At 44.3% G+C, this 15,284-nt stretch overlaps 1 long non-coding RNA gene across 3 annotated transcripts; it reads left to right on the forward strand.

Moving 5' to 3' along the window:
- The first annotated feature begins 177 nt into the window (after positions 1–177).
- On the forward strand, positions 178–12,547 carry LOC121833288. Of its 3 annotated transcripts, none has more exons than XR_006076613.1 (3): positions 178–219; positions 10,646–10,735; positions 11,572–12,547. It is a non-coding gene; the product is annotated as an uncharacterized LOC121833288 (long non-coding RNA). The 3 variants fall into 3 exon arrangements; XR_006076612.1 differs by having other exon boundaries at positions 180–219; positions 10,330–10,735; XR_006076611.1 differs by lacking the exon at positions 178–219 and adding an exon at positions 9,422–9,451 and having other exon boundaries at positions 10,330–10,735.
- The last annotated feature ends 2,737 nt before the right edge of the window (positions 12,548–15,284 follow it).

The following is a 15,284-nucleotide window of genomic DNA, read 5'->3' on the forward strand; positions in this document are numbered from 1 at the left end:
ACAACTTTGTCTGACTTCCAGAACTTATTTCTTATCATTGGCTTTTTTTTCCCAGGACCCACCCAGTAAAGACGTTAGGGAACCCGGCGTTACTTTTCACTGGAAAGCACCCATGGACATCTGGCAGCATGTGCGTTGTCTGCGAGGACCTATCAATCGACATCCTGGACTTTTCAGCAGGAATCTCTCGGGTATTAGCCATGTACTGAGCATAGAAAGGTCAGTATGTGGGGGGAATTGACGAAGCACACTTTTTGTGTTTGAGCACCCTCATGGGTAAAAAAAATACAAAGATTTCGGTAAGAGCTGTAAAAGTTGTGACAGCACTTGGAGCACATTCCAAGAACAGGGAAAAAGAATTACCAATATTGGTTACTCTTTTAATGTTTTCCATATGTATTTGGTGAATATTCCAGCTATAGCACAAAGGTTTGTGTGTTCCATTGTGTATCTAAACTTCTGTTAGATTTTTGTTTGTGCATCTGTTGATATGAGGATTCAAACCATAGAAGAAGAAACTGCAAAAAGAAAAACAAAGCTTTGAAAAAACAGCAAGTAGGCAAACAAAGCTTTTAGGAAACTTGTTGTCATTTTTTTTAACTCTAATTTAATCCTCAATACCAAGCAGGCAAAGCAAGCCGTCACAAAACTTGTCATTGTAATTTATTTTTGTTCTTGTCTAATAGTTATACCAGTTTTGTGTATTAGTATTATTTCTTATGATGTTATTTGTTTAGTGTTTGTGATAAAACCCCTGTGATAAGCCGAAGTAGGCTTTTGAACCAATATGTATCACATTAATTTCTAATGAAGTAATTGTTTTAAATACTTGTTTCTTGTATTGCAGTACCTGCATGGTAGAAGTCATGAAGTTGCATTTGGAAAATGGCAGTGATATGAGCTGAGAGAAAACAGCTATCTTTATTGTTAAATTTGAAGATTCCGGCAATTTATTGCCACCCACCTGCCCACTGAAAGCAGGCATAAAGCAACAGAACATGCTCGTTCACACCAGCTCTTGCCAATAGTATAGACATGTGACAAAGAAAGATATACAACCTATTGTAAATGATAAGTATAACCAAACTAATAGAAAGTTAAGCTACTTTTTCTTTGTTGTGTGCAAATTCCAATGTAACAAAACAATGCTGTCCTGAAAGCTTCTGTTGTGTTTCATGATAAAGTTTAGAGCAGCATTCAGTTCAGCATCGTTAAGACCATCATCGTTCATTTTTCCATGTTTCATTACAGGAAATTGTAAGATATCAGTTCTGCATTTCGACGTTTACACTTGCAGACAATTGATGTTACCGCTTCTTTTAGGTGGAATCGAAATTCCCATTTCAACTTTTATATTTTCACACAGTTGATGCTACTACCCTTGTTTTAGAGTAATTCAAGTTGAACCTCGCAGGCGGCAAGAAGTCTCCTAGCGATCACAATGCCTCCCTTTGTTCAACAAACTGATACTTGACTAGGGCTGCTATACTCCAGACAAAGTGAGAGTCAGCACTGACTATCTTTCGGAGAGTCGCTCATACACTCCCATGACCCTTTTGCGATAGGAGTCGGGGGACTCTTCATAAAAGGAGGGTCCTCACAACTCTTGTTACAGAGTCACGGGGATTACCAGGAATGAGTCGTGTGACTCTTTTTCTCCGTTGGATAAGAGTCGTTAAAGAGTCGCAGTTGACTATGTCACCTGGAGTCGCCCATACATTACCATGACTCTATACTTCGTTTCAGCTTCCGTCCGAGCGCAGCCAAAGGCTGAGGGACGGTTTGCAACTTCGAGAAGAGCATTCCTACGCACCACAAAGTAGTTCACAAAAATAATTTCTTTTAAAATAACTGTTTTGGGCGTAAAAACTGCACAATGTTCCAGATGTGTACTGCTGAAAATGATTTGCAACTAAAGGAATCAAATCTCTGAAGTTTATGTTTCTATTAATATATGTAAATGCATGTGGTTTGGGGAAAACATGTATATCCGCTGGCAACACGGCTGCAGCGCCCGGTTTTTCTGTGATTTCGTTCCCGTAATCGCCGAATCATGTGCTTCGCTGCTTTCCTCATCGATGGTCGAATCGCTTCAAAACGCCCTTCGCAAAGGCGCGTTTGGGCGTCAGGCGCGAGAAGTCGTGCTGAATGTCTACTTTCAAATTCGGCAGGAGGCTCCGGCCGCGTTGTACCGCGAATGCGTTGTAAACAAGCAAAGCGTCCGGGCCACAACAATTCAGATACGCGGCGAAATCAGGGCACCCCTTTACCTGCCGATCACATGGAACGCCGAGAAGCTAGTGGAAAGGACTGCGCCTCGAGCCCTGGTATATCCAAACAATACAAGGAAACGTCAACGGCCGGGTCATCGGGGACCTTGCAACGTGTACTCACAACTCGAAACTATGCCGAACAAGTGGAAAGCTCGGACACAAATGCCAGCGGCCAGCCTATACGTACTGACATCCCCTGTGACTAAGTTTCAGAACGCGAAAGGGCACTTTTTAAACCGTCGCAGACGATACAGTTGGTACACCCGTAGCAGACGAAATACTCGGCGAGAGCAGGCGGCGCGGCCGACCGGCGGCGCAGCGGAGTGATACAAAAGTGCAGGCGAGATCGCGTGACCTATTGCCGGCGTGTGATTGGCTCCGGCCACACGTAGCTTTGGCTGCGCTCGGACGGAAGCTGAAACGAAGAATAGTGTGATGAGAGTAGCAGGACTCTTCTTTAAATAAGAGTCAAGTGACTCTACAATCTGGAGTCGTGGAGAAGTCAAATCTGTAGCGCGCAAAGGAGTCATGGCGACTCTCTTTAAAAAAAGAGTCGAGCGACTCTACTAACTGGAGTCGATTCTGCGGCGCGCCAATACCCCCTAAAGAGAGTCATAGCGACTCTTTTTTTTAAGAGTGTACCAAGACTCGATTAAGTCGCCGCATTCAAGGCCTACACCCGGAATTTGGACCTTTGCCACCCAGGACCGAGCAGTCAAACAGGGCGACGATGAACAACCAGTCGCCGCAGACCTCGACCGCTCCATCCGTCGTCTTCATGCCTGTCGCCCAACACAATCCGACGCTATTCCCTGGTGAGGCGCATGAGGATGTGGAGGATTGGCTAGAGCATTACGAACGAGTGGCCCGCCATAACCAGTGGACACCAGAGCAGTGCCGTCAGAACGTCTACTTCGCTCTGGAAGGCACGGCGCGCACCTGGTTCGAGAACCACGAAGCCTCAATTTCGACGTGGGAAGAGTTCCAGGCCGAGCTGCGACGCACCTTTGCCAACCAGCAGCACGACAGCGTGCCGAAGAACTCCTCCAAGCGAGACACCAAGGGCCAAACGAGAACGTCACAAGATTCGTCGAAGACGTTCTCCGCCTCATGAACCGCGCCGACCCAAAAGCTCCCAAAGAGAAAAAGTTGCGGGTCCTAATGTGCGGCGTGAAAGAAAACATCTTCGGGGGCCTCGTGCGGAGCCCGCCTACCACTGTCCAAAGTTTCATTACTGAGGCCACCAACATCCAACGTGCCCTTCACGCACGGGCCTCACATTACCAGAGACCCCGCTTCGCTGCCCTCTCGCCGTCCAGCTGAAGAATCCCGGACATCCGCGACATCATCCGGGACGTCGTCCGGGAAGAACTCAGGAAGCTGCTGCCTGCTGCCAACCAGCCGGCTTCGCTGTCGATAGCCGAAGTGGTACGCGAAGAAGTTCAGCGGGCAATTCAACCGGAGACTACCGCCAGCGTGGCCGCAGCCGATGAGCCGACGCTGGCCTACGCCGCAGTGGCCCGACGACCACCGCCAACTGCTCAACAATACATGGTGGCGCCACGACGAGACCCACCAACGCAGGCGTACCCCCGGCGCAGCGATGAAGTACGTCAGTACGACCGCCGAGAACAGCCGGCGCCAAGGAAAACCGACGTGTGAAGGACAGCGGATCGACGACCCATCTGCTACCACTGCAGGGAGGCGGACCATATCTACCGCCGTTGTCCCTACCGGCAAATGGGCCCGCGTGGGTTCCACCCGAACGACCCACGCCCGAGGTACGGTGAATGCCCTCTCAACATCGAGGAGTACCTCCGACGTTCGCCCTCCCTAGTGTCGCCTCTCCGCCGTGAAGCCCGCTCCCCATCGCCACGACGTTCAGCCTCCCCAGCGCCACAATCCCGACGAAAGAGCCTGTCTCTCCTGCCTCGTCGGGAAAACTGAGTGCGGCAACGCCTGGAGGTGACGTTGCCGAAAACGACGAAAGCAAACAGCCTCCAAAAACGCCGGAGCGCTCCCACTCTCCCGACGCCCCGCATTGCACCGACGCGCCTGCAACGGTGTCCAACAACCTAAACGTTGTTATCGATGGCCAGAACGCATCGGCACTCGTTGACACCGGGGCACACTACTCAGTATTGAGTGGGAGGCTCCCTCGCCACCTTTGAAAAGTCACGACGCCGTGGGATGGACCACAGATACGAACCGCCGGAGGACACCTCATTACGCCTGTCGGAAGGTGCACTGCTCGCGTCGAGATCCACGGTGAGACGTGCCGTATCAAGTTCGTCGTTCTGCAAGACTGCTAGAGAGACGTTATCCTAAGAATAGACTTTCTTTGCGAGTATGGCGTCGTCATCGACCTCGGAAAAAACCGGCTGACGCTACGAAAACCTGCTCCAGCGCTGGAGGAACCCAAAGCGACGTCATCCGCGGTCCGAGTCCTCGCAAATCACGTGAACTTACCGCCGCGGTCCAGTGTTTTTGTATCCATCGGGATCGACGGGGCTTTCAGCGGCGACGTTCTGCTCAAGGGAAGCCTCCAGTTGCTTCTAGGAAGAGGGATCGGCGTCGCAAGAGGCATCGGTGAGCTCCAAGACGAACGCACTGTTGCACTCGTAACAAACTTCCGACAGGAGGCTCAGCACCTTACGAAAGGCACCGCCGTGGGTGCCGCCGAGAAACTCGTGGACTGAGCCGCAATCGCCACAATAGCAGACGACATCTCTTCGGGGCCACACGAGGCAATGCCGCATTCGCAGTTTGACATCGATCCAGCCCTGCCTACCCCACAACGACGACAACTCAGTGACCTTCTCACCGAGTTCAGTGAGTGCTTTTCCACGTCGTCAAAGGTGCGCCAAACGACGGTTGCGAAACATCGAATTATTACTCATGATGACGCACTTCCTGCTCATCGGTCGCCGTATCGTGTATCTGTGAAAGAGAGAGAAGTGATCCAGAAGCAGGTCCAAGAAATGCTCGACGACGACATCGTCCAGCCCTCAAAGAGTCCGTGGGCTTCACCGGTAGTCCTGGTGAAAAAGAAAGACGGGACTCTCTGGTTCTGCGGGGACTATCGTCGACTAAACGCCGTAACAGAAAGGGACCTCTACCCGCTGCCACGCATCGACTACACTCTGGACCGGCTGCGCCACGCCCGATTCTTTTCGTCGATGGACCTGAACAGTGGGTACTGGGAGATCGAGATCGACGAACGGGATCGTGACAAGACTGCCTTCGTCACGCCGGACGGACTGTACGAATTTAAAGTGATGCCGTTCGGACTGTGCACAGCACCAGCGACGTTCCAACGCGTAATGGACACCGTTCTTTCCGGCCTGAAATGGAAAAGCTGCCTTGTCTATCTCGACGACGTCGTGGTATTCGCAAGCGACTTCGACGAGCACCTAAGACGTTTGAGAGCCGTGCTACAGGCTATCCAGAATGCTGGACTGACACTAAAGCCGTCAAAATGTCGGTTCGCTTACGGCGATCTCAAATTCCTGGGTCATGTCTTGAGTGCTCAGGGTGTAAGCCCTGATCCTGCAAAGACATCCGCTTTTGCTAAATTCCTGAAGCCATCAGACAAGAAAGCCGTCAGAAGATTTCTTGGGCTATGCGCTTACTACAGACGTTTCGTTCGCGATTTTGCCAAAATTTCTACACCGCTCACGCATCTGACGAAGGACGACGTGAACTTTCAGTGGGGGGAGGAGCAAGAACAAGCGTTCAACGAACTGAAGGAAAGACTCCAGTCACCCCCTATCCTCGGGCACTTCGAGCCATCAGCGGAAACGGAAGTTCACACGGACGCCAGCAACGACAGACTCGGCGCGGTACTCGTTCAGAGGCAAGACGGAGCAGAGAGGGTGATCGCTTACGCAAGCAGGGCACTGTCCAAGGCAGAGAAAAATTACTCATCGACCGACAAGGAATGTCTCGCTGTCATCTGGCCGTTAACCAAGTTCGACCCGTACCTGTACGGGACCCCGTTCCGAGTTGTCACGGACCACCACGCTCTCTGTTGGCTCGCCAACCTCAAGGACCCGTCAGGACGCCTCGCTCTCTGGAGCCTTTGACTGCAATAATACGACGTAACCATTGTGCATAAGTCTGGCCGCAAGCACAACGACGCCGACTGTTTGTCTATGGCCCCAGTCGAATCTCCTACCAAAAGCACTGACGACGACGATGACACCTGTTTCCTCGGCGCAGTTACAGAAACCGACATGGAAGCACTTCAACGAGACGACCCGGAACTTCGCCTTCTAATTGACCACTTCGGAGGTCAAGGAAGTTCAGTTGCGCGAGTCTTGGCCCGAGACTTGTCAAGCTTCATTCTGCGGTGAGGCATGCTCTTCAAGAAGAACTTTGGAACGAGCAACCCTGCCTGGCTGCTGGTTGTTCCGGCCAACCTGCGAGAAGAAATCTTTCAAGCATGTCACGACGACCCGACGGCTCGACACCTCGGCTACAGCAGGACGTTCGCCCGGATTCGTGACAAGTACTACTGGCCGAGACTCCCGAAAACAGTCCATCTGTACACACGATCGTGCCATGAGTGCCAACGACGTAAGAGGCCTCCGACGAAGCCAGCAGGACTCCTGCAGCCAATACCCGCTCAGACTATGCCGTTCCAGCAAATCGGAATGGACTTACTAGGGCCGTTCCCAAGTTAAGGTATCTGGCACTATAAGCTGTAGTATCAGTGACCACATTCCCATTTTCTTGTCGATACAAAATTATAAAATACCGAAAAAAGTAAAAAGTACCGCCACCTTCCGTAAAATGTCCGATGACTGCCTCCTGGCATTTAGGAATGCAGTTCTTAACTGTGACTGGAGCTTTGTTTATTCTAGCTTAAACGTCGATGTCTCTTATAATACTTTCTTGGACGTTTTTAAACAACTTTATCATTTGCATTTTCCGTTAAAAACCGTAACCGTAAACAAAAAGATAAGGAAACCCTGGGTGACCGCCGTACACATTAAAATGATGCATAAAAAAGACCGCCTGTACACGGCTTTCCTAAAAACGAAAGACCCAAACAGGCTCGCATCTTTTAAGAAATTTAGGAATGATCTAACTTCTAAACTTAGAAAAGCAAAATCTTCATACTATAAGCAAATGTTCCATAATGTCACTAGAGAGCGCCCCGATGTGGTTTGGAAAATAATAAATGAAGTCATAAATCGTACAAAGGTGTCCCCCTCTATCGGTGAATTAGAAATAGACGGTCAAGTTATGTCCGATGAAAGTCTGGCGGAATGCTTTAACACTCACTTTTCGTTTGAACAACCGACTGCTTTTAATCCTAGTGCCCTTTCATATGTAAGGCATAATAACGATACTTTTTTTCTAAATCCAACTGACGAAATTGAGATATGTAATATATTCTTAGGACTAAAAAACAGCAAAAGTAGTGACGTTGATCAATTACAAATAAAGCCGGCTAAATATGTAATAGATATAATCGCCCCATGCTTAGCACACATATATAATTTGGCATTATCATCTGGCCAATTTCCAGCAAACATGAAGTTGGCAAAAGTTTCTGCTATATATAAAGGAGGCGATAAGAACGTCCCGAATAATTACAGGCCTATATCAGTATTACCTATCTTCTCTAAGGCACTTGAAAAAACTATACTCCCACGGCTAAATTTGTTTTTTTACAAAACATTCTATACTATCGGACTGTCAATTTGGTTTTCGACAAGGTAAATCCACTGAAGCCGCCTTATTACTTCAAAAAGAAATTATATTGCGAAATATTAAAAAAAGGCTTCTGACGTTAGGTGTATTTATAGACTTCAGTAAAGCGTTCGATGTTCTTAATTACCGCATTCTTCTTGCTAAACTTGGCAACTATGGTGTCCGCGGAGTACCCCTTGCTTTACTTACATCATATCTACAATATAGGAAACAGTGTGTAGTAATTGACGGTCATTACTCTTCCTTTCATAATGTTATTGCTGGTGTGCCGCAAGGAAGCATACTTGGGCCTCTTCTATTTAATGTATACATAAATGATATTGTTAACATCGATCACCAAGTTCAGTTTGTTATTATGCTGATGATACGAGCCTCTTTGTTTCTGCTACTGATGCTGATGTTCTGATATGTAAAGCGAATAATATCTGAAGTAAATTTGACATGTGGTCCAAAGTTAATGGCCTTAAAGTAAACACCCAAAAATTTAAAGCCATTTTATTTAGATCTATTAATAAACCAGCTCTGGTTAAAAATGAAATCAAGCTTGGTCCCTATTGAAAATTCCATCAAGGTACGTAATTTGGGACACTGACTGCCAGTCAGCAGCCCTGGTGGAACGTGCCCTGATGGTCCATCAGACGACGTCTGACTGCCACTGATGGAATGTCCCAAATTACGTTTGTGGTGGTCTTTGATGGAACGTATTGTGGTGGTCTTTGATGGAACGTATTGTGGTGGTCTTTGATGGAACGTATTTGATGGTAGGTGTGATTGTGATCACTGCTGAGCTGATAGGATAGGCTAACCAGATTGCAGCGTTGCCAGAGAAGCTATTACATACTTTCGACTGCCATAGGATCACTGCAAGTTAACTTCAAGGAGAACAGCCAATAAAATGACAAGTAAAATGCAAAATCAAACGTGTTGTATCTTTATTAGTTCACAGAAAACGCCTGCCTTGAGCGATGCTCGATCTGAAAAGGTAAAACAAACAGCACAGTTAGAATAAATTAAGTTAAAGCAAGTGGTAACTGCAATGGTGGAACTGACAAATGGTGATTTGGAGCTCTTGTAGCAGGCAAAAACTGGTTTTGTGGCAGACATTCTCACTTTTGGAGCAAACATTTTATCAATGTTATTGCGTCATTTCCAATGCAGAAGTTCAAAGATGCTATAACAACTTGGAACCTAATGCCGGTGCTGAGGGTTTCTCAGCAATGGTGACAGCTGCTCATAATGAATTCGAACAAGGGAATAAGTGTGTGCCCGTCCTTATTTCTTGTTTTTTCTTTCACTTTTGAAATTTGCGTTTTTTAGGCAACAGGGACATCCTTCACAGATGGGCCCACGGGCACCCCAAGCATGTTTCAGAGAAACGCCCTCGATGTCTGAACCTTTTCGGGACGACCGTATACTTTAATTCACAAAACGTATGCGACTCAGCTGAAGCTACCCAGGTAGCACCAAACATTGTAGTAACGTTATTTTATTGTTGCGTATGTTTATATAACTTTATGTGTTATACCTGAACATTAATGTAACGTTCAAGTTAAACATATTATGTTTTAGTTGTATTTGAAACATTAGTATAACGTTCCAGTAAAACATATAATGTTATATGTTGTGTTATTAACGTTAATATAACAACAGATATGTAACTGCGAAATAACATTAAAAATAGAACGTTCAAATAATAATTTTGGAACATTTATTACTAACGTTATTTCTGTGTTAATATTGAAACGTTAATGTAACATCACATATGTAACTGTGAAATAACGTTAAAAATAGAACGTTCAAATAATGATTTTGGAACATTTATTACTAACGTTATTTCTGTGTTAATATTGAAACGTTAATGTAACATCACATATGTAACTGTGAAATAACGTTAAAAATAGAACGTTCAAATAATGATTTTGGAACATTTATTACTAACATTATTTCTGTGTTAATATTGAAACGTTAATGTAACATCACATATGTAACTGTGAAATAACGTTAAAAATAGAACGTTCAAATAATGATTTTGGAACATTTATTAGTAACGTTATTTCTGTGTTAATATTGAAACGTTAATGAAACATCACATATGTAATTGTCAAATAATGTTAAAAATAGAACTTTAAAATAATGATTTTGGAAGATTTATTACTAACATTACTAACATTATTTCAGTGTTAATAATAGAACGCTAATGTAACTTTATTTGTAGAACAATAAAATAATGTTGAAAAAAAAACATTCAAGTAACTTTATTTGTAAAACAATAAAATTATGTAAAAAATATATGTTCGCCGGTTCCTTTTTTTTTTTTTTGCCCGATTTTTTACAGGTCTTTCTGAAAAGTACTCTACCTGCCCTGTGATAGTTGCAAGGAGGTGAAGGAAGAGGATTAAGTACGGGAGAAAACGGAAAGAAGAAAAAAGGAACTTTTTCTCAGTTAATTAATTCGAGGCTAGGTGGCGCAAGCTACCGCCCGTTATAAAGGGAACAGCCGGAACAGCCAATATTCATCCATCCGCGTTCCCGCCACTGCAACTGTGGCCCCTGCCACCGCTGGTATCGCCGGTTCGATTTCTTCGAGCGAACTTCTGGGACAGTTTGAATAGCTTGAGCTAGTTTGAACTTTGAGTTACTTTGATTTCCAGTTAAGCTACGTCCAGCCGCGTCCACAACGGTGACTGCTGACTGATAAAGAGGACAACCGAACAGCTTCTGGACGGCGGGACTCGAGAACCGTAAGTAACCACCTTTCTGATAACCACTGTGCACGTGCTTATTTTCTTGAAAACAATCTGACGTAAACTGGTATCCTGTCGTTCTCTTTGTTTCAAAAGTAACAAGAGGGGGAAAAATGAAATGACATAGAAAACCGTTACATCGTCTGTGCAACCGGCAAAAAAGAATTATTGCCGAGAGTGTCCGCGACCATCTTGCAGACATTTTTCCGAACTCAGTTTTTGTGGCGGCGAATAGGGATTTGTTGGTCGACAGAGCAGAGGACAGTGACAACGGAGCGAAAGAGGTTTTAAGCAGTGCTACCGAACGGTTTCAGTGATGTTTGCGTGGACAGATTCAGAGTCGGGTGGTACTGAAATCCGGTCGTAAGGTCTTTTGAGCTTGGCAAGCGAGCTATAGTAGCGACATGGGCTAGGTCATCAGTGCGACGGTGTGCCCAGAGGTTCTTTGCGATTTTGGAAATTCTTCGTGAAATTTGGGCAAATGCTAGTGAGAGGTCTGGTCCCACATGGAGACACGACTGTTTGTTTTGCCTGTTGCAAAAGCTGAAAATGTCAGTCCCCACAGGTATGCACAATGGCAAGGAGGGCAGGAGAACTTTTCGAGAACCTTGTTTGAAAACAGGTGCAACTCGCACTATTTTTTCAACAAAAATGTTTGCTATTAGTCGACAACTGCCCACATTATCTCTCCGTCACCCCTGAAAATCTTTGACAAAGGGCTGAATATTGAACTAAGCGAAGTAAGTTCAGGAAAGCATGCTATGCTTCCTTTATAGCACCTTGTTAACAAGTTTAGGTGTTTTGCATTTAGTATTGTGTTGTTTTGTTTGCAGGCAAAGAAGTCCTAAGCATCGTGTCCAAAGCAGGAAGTGCTGGTGCGAATCTCAGCTCTAGAAAGACGACATTCTGTGTTTACTTTTATTTTATCCTTTAAAAACAATTTATTCATGAGTATTTGCCACCTGCTCAGTATGGCAATAATGTTTTTTTTTCTTTCATCTAGTCATCGGTTGTGGACATTTCTTTTAAAGCCTTTTCCTAATCATGTGTTCCAGACAGGTTTTTAAGCTTTTTATAGCTCTATTTTTACTTTTGCAACTTGAACATTTATAGCTGCTCGGTATGAGAATGCGGAGAGCTCAAACTCCTCTGAAACGCCCTCGCGGTTGGAGTAGGATGTGAACGTTTGAGAACATTTAATAAAATTATAATAAAGAGAAACAATTTTGGTATGAAGCGGGTCCACTGTAAAACCGTAAGATGACATTTTAGTTCTTGTAGCATTCATTTTAATGAGAAAGTTTGTGAGCAGGAAAAATAATCATGCTTTCTTTCATGATGGCAAGCTTTTTCTACCAAAATTAGTGCTAGCATTCTCGGTGCTATTTTTTATGTACCGCAAATTAGGCTTAAGATGGACGTCAGCTCATAGAGAAATTTAGTTTTTTTTTTATTATTATTATCTTTTGATCCATGTAATGTCGTGTTTTCAAACTTTTGCACCCTACTCCAATCGCCAGGGCTACATTCTACCAGAGTTTCAGGTCGTTGTAATGTCTAGTTTATTTTTGCGGTAGAGAAACACTGTTGAGTTTTCTCGCTCCTTTCTTTAATTATGTGAGCTTCATGAACCCAATTTACAGGCCTTCAAGCTTCTTCGAAAGTGTGAATTTTTTTCATAATTGTTCTCTTTAATTTTTTTTTTAGAGGGAAAATAATTTTAACTGCATAGGTCTAGCAATATTGTCGCTGCTCATGTACACTTCAATGTTCCAAATTTGGAGAGTCAATAAATGTACTCATAAACATTTACCAAACTGTTTTCTTTTCACAGCAGGGGTAGACTGCAATTAATCACCTGGGAATCATGGTGTTCGGCGCAAAAAGAACAACGGACCTAAGAGAGAAAACAGACATACAGGTGCCACTCACAACTATATATATTTGAAAAGTTCAGAAAAACAGGATTACATCTATCGTCATCTTCATCACGTCCACGCATGCGCTTAGCCATGTGATATACGCCTCATCTAACACATGGCTAAGCGCATGCGTGGACGTGATGAAGATGACAATGTATGTATTCCTTTCTTTCTGCACTTTTCAAGTACAGTTGTGAGTGGCACCTGTATGTCTGTTTTCTCTCTTGTGCCCATTGCTTTTTTGCGCCTTACACTATGATTTCCAACGTTCACCAACTAGCCCAACTGCAAGTTCTTCTACAATTAATCACCTGTATGGTAGCTTATTTGTGCTGTGCTAAATCTGGTGATGGTTGTATCCCACACTTTTTACCAAGGGAACACTTTTTTTCTTCAATTAGTGGTGTGTCGAGTGGCATTATGGCTAAGCTGAATAAATGAATTTCTGATTATTCGTCCCCGGGAATGTGTGAGGCGCACACAGCTGTTTATGTTCTGAACAAGTGTCTTTCTATATTTATGCTTACATCTGTTGTCACAAAGAAGCTTTGTGATGGTTTAGTGTTCAATATTTTAAATTATGCCTCTCACAAACACACTCTGTTCAATTACTGGGACAACCAGTATATGGCCAAACAGATTTGACAAGTTTGGAAGAATGATAAACATAGATCAACTTTTGTTTGCTTGTTTATCATTCTCTGCTTAGATCTCACTTGAAACTTTGGGTGAAGAGTGCAGATATATTACAATAATCATAAATTAAAAGGCCATTTGGAGTAGAATCCTTTTCTGACATATATGTACAGACGCGGAAAGATTCAACGAAGCCACAGGAGCGTGCGGCCTCGAGATACGCGCGCACTTCATGACGGCAGCGAAAAGAACTAGTATCGATGGCTGCTGCAGCTAGCTGTGAAATTAGCTGCTGTCAGCATCCGTTTAGATGACCTGCTCTGCCGCCTTGCTACCATACTAACGACCATACGCCTAGAGTGGCACTCTCTACACTGCATCTCGATAAGGCTGGTTATCTGTATCGAATAAGCTGATTGTGTTTACTTGGAATTGCGGAACGCAACAGAATGCCTTTCCTTTTTTTTCGCTACAGTTCCAGTGAAGCACAATAAGCTTTGATTCACATCACGACAACCATATTGAACCAAAAGCATGCATCATTGCAAATAAAGTTCTTGAAAAGCGCATTGTCTGTTCAGCTGACAAAACATTTCAATGTCAGTGTACAGTGCACCACTTTAGGCAAATGACTGTCAGTACGGGAGCAGTGCAGGTCATATAACTGGGTGTTGATAGTCGCTAATCTCGCAATCTACCAGTATTTAGAGGGGATAGTTCCCCACGCCACCGGCAGGACGCGCACACATAGTTCGAGGTTGCACGCTACTGTGGCTTTGTTTTTTTTTTGTTTTGTTTTTTTTACGATTGTATTAGCAAAAAGCGCACCTAGCTTGGTTAGTGTTCACGGAAAAAAAAATGCAATTGCTTTTATGAAAACATTTTTTGGGGGGACTGTTAAGAGTCACGAAGACAAACCACAGATGTCTGTTTTATTTAGTCTTTTCACTGGTGTGGAATATTGAAATGTGTTAATCTGCTGTTTTGAAAAGGTCTAATAATGATTGTGCCTCACATTTTTATGCTCATTGCAAAGCCCCCATCTTCTGAGTAAACAAAACTCAATAATAGCTAGGGTGTCATTGCTGTGTGGAATTGTTTTGGCCCACCATATATTGTTTCAAGGAGTGTTAATGCTTGTGAAACAGAAGAGAACGTTACTGCACTGGTGAAATGTCTGCAAAGTTTGGAGGAACACTTCTGAACCATAAAGGCATATATATACTGTGTGTAGGGCACATCTGAACTAAGGCTACTTCAAACACTAATTTGACTGTGTTGCAGGGCTTGCACCTTGGTAAGACGACTGAGTTACCGTACGTGACAGGCGTTGCCATGGCAATTCACCGTCTCTCGGCAAAAGCCCTGGCAATGCAGTCAAACACAACTGTCTGAACCAGACTTTTACAGTATATATTTGTCTTCATGGTTCAGAACACTCCTCCGAACATTTTGCATACATTTTGCTGTAGTCGGTGACAGGTCAAGAACCAAGTGGAAGCTCCTCCCACCTCTTTCCTCTTCAGTAGAGCAAACGCTGGAGAGGAGGCGACCTCCTCTCCAGCGTTTGCTCTGCTCAAGTGGAAAGAGGTGGGAGGAGCTTCCACTTGGTTCTTGACCTGTCACCGACTATAGTGGGGTAATAACATGTTTTACGAATGTTACTATAACGTTTACCAGAACATTATTTTAATGTTTTGTAAACATTATATTTCTGTTGTAATAACGCTGCGTAAAGGATTTATTTATGTTGTACAAATGTTACTACAATGTTTACAGTAATGTTATGCTAATGTTTTCCGGACATTGTATTTACGTTGCAAAATTGTTTTCCAAGTGTTCAAATAACGTTTATCAAAACGTTATAAGAATGTTCTGCCAAACGTTCAAATAGCTTTATACAGGCGGACATTAAGAACATTCCTCGAACGTTTGGGACGAACATAAAAATAACATTATTCTAATGTTTTCATGTTACCTGGGTAGAG

Source organism: Ixodes scapularis, unplaced genomic scaffold (genome assembly GCF_016920785.2).
Source record: "Ixodes scapularis isolate PalLabHiFi unplaced genomic scaffold, ASM1692078v2 PGA_scaffold7__128_contigs__length_106722199, whole genome shotgun sequence".
NCBI lineage: Eukaryota > Metazoa > Arthropoda > Arachnida > Ixodida > Ixodidae > Ixodes > Ixodes scapularis.